This window comes from Cicer arietinum, chromosome 5 (genome assembly GCF_000331145.2).
Source record: "Cicer arietinum cultivar CDC Frontier isolate Library 1 chromosome 5, Cicar.CDCFrontier_v2.0, whole genome shotgun sequence".
In the NCBI taxonomy this organism is placed as follows: domain Eukaryota; kingdom Viridiplantae; phylum Streptophyta; class Magnoliopsida; order Fabales; family Fabaceae; genus Cicer; species Cicer arietinum.
This window is the reverse complement of record NC_021164.2, coordinates 749,564-753,211: the sequence shown is the minus strand read 5'-3', so window position 1 is coordinate 753,211 and position 3,648 is coordinate 749,564. Positions and strand designations below refer to the sequence as shown.

The 3,648-nt window shown below is 37.7% G+C and overlaps 1 pseudogene; it reads right to left on the bottom strand.

Annotated features, from left to right (window-relative positions):
* Positions 1-207: 207 nt before the first annotated feature.
* LOC140920259 (uncharacterized) overlaps positions 208-3,648 on the bottom strand; it is a 7,760-nt pseudogene continuing 4,319 nt past the window's right edge.

The following is a 3,648-nucleotide window of genomic DNA, read 5'->3' as shown; positions in this document are numbered from 1 at the left end:
CATAACAAACGCTAGTCATTCTTGTAATTTAGGAATCCTAATAATCAGCTTCCAAGAATAATAACTGCCCCAATTTGAAGAACTTGATTTTTTATTATCCCTAACTTTTGCATGGACTGCTCTTCCAAGTTTCCAATCCATCGGGATGCTCTAATTTTTGCCTAGGTCGCCTTTTCAGGTTTTCGACCTAGCGAGCCCATTTTTTTTTTAAGCATAATATTTTTTGACTGCATCTGAATTTACTGGAAGTGGAAGGTAATCTCCATCCATTTCTGCGAGTATTAGAGCTCCTCCAGAAAAAGTTTTTTTCACAATATATGGTCCTTCATAATTCGGGGTTCATTTTCCACGAGCATCTTTTTTTATGGGCAATATTTTCTTAAACACTAAATCCCCTTCTTTAAACTCTCGAGGACGAACTTTTTTCTCGTATGCCTTTTTAAGTCTTTTTTGATATTACTGGCCGTGACATAGAGCTATCATTCTTTTTTCTTCTATGAGATTTAATTGGTCAAATCGTGATTGAACCCACTCAGCCTCTTCTAGTTTTTTTCCATCAATACTCTGATCGAGGGAATTTCAACTTCAATGGGAAGTACCGCTTCCATTCCATACACCAATGAGAAAGGAGTTGCCCCTGTTGAGGTGCGAACAGAGGTTCTATAACCATGTAATGCAAAAGGAAGCATTTCATGCCAATCCTTATATGTCTCCACCATCTTTTGTATGATCTTCTTGAAATTCTTATTTGCTGCTTCTACAACTCCATTCATTTTTGGACGATATGGCGAAGAATTATGGTGCTGAATTTTGAAACTATCACACAACTCTTTCATCATTTTGTTATTCAAATTAGTCGCGTTATCAGTGATTATCTTGTTTGGTAAGCCATATCGACAAATCAACTCTCTTTTGATGAATTTGACAACCACACTTCTCATCACATTGGCATAAGAAGCGGCTCCAACCCATTTTGTGAAGTAATCAATAGCTACCAAGATAAACCGGTGACCATTGAAAGCTTTTGGTTCGATGAGTCCAATAACATTCATCCCCCACATTGAAAATGGCCATAGTGATGTTAAAACATTCAAAGAGGTGGGCGGTACATGTACTTTATCAGCATACATTTGACATTTATGACATTTCTTTACGTGACTAAAGCAGTCGGATTCCATGGTCAACCAATAGTAGCCAGCCCTTAAGATTTTTCTTGCCATTGTGTGCCCATTTGCATGAGTTCCAAAAGAACCTTTGTGAACCTCTTGGATAATTTTCTCCGCTTCTGCTTTATCCACACATCTGAGGAGAACCATATCATGATTCCTCTTATAAAGCACATCACCATTTAAGAAGAAGTTCATTGACAACCTCCTCAAAACCCTCTTGTCGTTCTCTGAAATACCTGATGGATATTCCCTATTCTTAACATAGGATTTGATATCATAAAACCATGGTTTGCTATCAAGCTCTTCTTCTATCGATAAGCAATATGCTGGCTTATCCTTTTGTTGAATTTTTATGACCGGCACATCCTGACCGACGCTTATTTTGAACATTGATGATAATGTGGCCAAGGCATCAGCCAGTTGGTTTTCTTCTCGAGGAATATGGTGAAAAGTGATATGCTCGAAGTTTTCTACCAATTCTTTGATATGTGTATGATACGGAACCAATTTGGAATCTCGAGTTTCCCACTCTCCTTTTGTTTGATGGATAACTAAAGATGAGTCTCCATATACCTCAAGAACTTTTATCTTTGACTCAATGGCTGCTTTAATGCCCATGACACATGCTTCATATTCTGCAATATTGTTTGTACAATCAAAACACAACCTAGCCGTAAATGGAATGAACTGGTTCTCTGGAGAAATCAAAATGGCTCCAATTCCATGCCCTAACGCATTAGAGGCACCATCAAACACCAACCTCCATTTTTCTTTATCAGATGATTCAATCTCTTTAACTAAAGTCATTATGTCTTCATCGGGGAATTCCCACTGCATTGATTGATAATCTTCTACCGGTTGTTGGGCTAAGTACTTTGCTAGTGCGCTTCCTTCGATAGATTTTTGTGTAACATATACCAAATCGTATTCTGATAACAACATCTACCAATGGGCGATCCTTCCAGTAAGAGCAGGTTTCTCAAAGATGTACTTAATTGGGTCCATTTTAGACACCAACCAAGTTGTATGACATAACATGTATTGCCTCAACCGACGAGCAGCACATGCCAATGCGCAACATGTTCGTTCAAGGAGTGAATATCTTGTTTCACAACTGGTGAAATTTTTGCTCAAATAATAAATAGCATGTTCTTTCCTACCAGATTCATCATGCTGCCCCAGTACGTAACAATTTGAAAATCGGTTCACATGTAGCGGTGAGATGCGAAATAAACCTCGCAATGTAATTCAATCTACCCAAAAAGCCACGAACTTCTTTTTCTGTGCGTGGAGCCGACATTTCTTGTATTGCTCTTACTTTATCTGGATCCACCTCTATCCCTTTTTGACTAACGATAAACCCAAGTAACTTGCCTAATCTTACACCAAATGTGCATTTAGCAGGGTTTAAACGGAGTCTGAACTTCCTTAGTCGCTCAAATAACTTTTGAAGGTTAACAACATGGTCTTCTTTGGTTCGAGATTTTGCGATCATATCATCCACGTAAACCTCTATTTCCTTATGCATCATGTCATGAAACAAGGTTACCATTGCTCTTTGATAGGTTGCCCCAACGTTCTTCAATCCAAATGGCATCATTTTATAGCAGAAAGTCCCCCATTGTGTGATGAATGTAATTTTCTCCATATCTTCGGGAGCCATCTTGATTTGATTGTACCCTGAGAAACCATCCATGAAGGAGAAAAGAGAGTATTGTGCAGTGCTATCCACTAGGACATCAATATGAGGTAGAAGAAAATCATCTTTAGGACTAGCTTTATTTAAATCCCGATAATCAACGCACGTTCGAACCTTTCCATCTTTCTTTGGAACTGGTACAATATTAGCCACCCATTGAGGATATTTTGCTACTGCTAAGAAACCAGCATCAAATTGGTTCTTGACCTCTTCTCTAATGTTAAGTGACATATCAGGTCTCATCCTTCTCAACTTCTGTTTAATTGGAGTATATTCAGGCTTGAGTGGTAGCTTGTGTTCAACTATGTTAGTATCTAACCCGGGCATATCCTGATATGACCATGCAAAGACATCCACATAATCAATTAAAAGTTTAACCAACTTTTCTCGCTCACTTTCTTTCATAGACATACCAATTTTAACTTCTTTTTTATCATGCTCAGTCCCTAAATTGATCACCTCAACAGGTTCTTGATAGGGTTGGATTATCTTAGCTTCCTGTTCAATTAAGCTTTCTAGTTCTGGGGGAAGCTCACAATCGTCTTCACAATCCTCATCAGCATGATTAATTAGATGTTCAAAATTACAAGAAGTGGTTCTAGCGCTGCTATTTTCAACATATTCATTTTCGACTATGCATTGTTTAAATTAAGAAGAAAAGGGGAAAAAAAAAAGAAAATATGCATTTATTGATAATAAGTACGGAATTGAAATACATATGCCCTAATTAGTTATCCTTATAGCCTTGGGCAGAGAAAATGGAGTTAAAAATACATAATT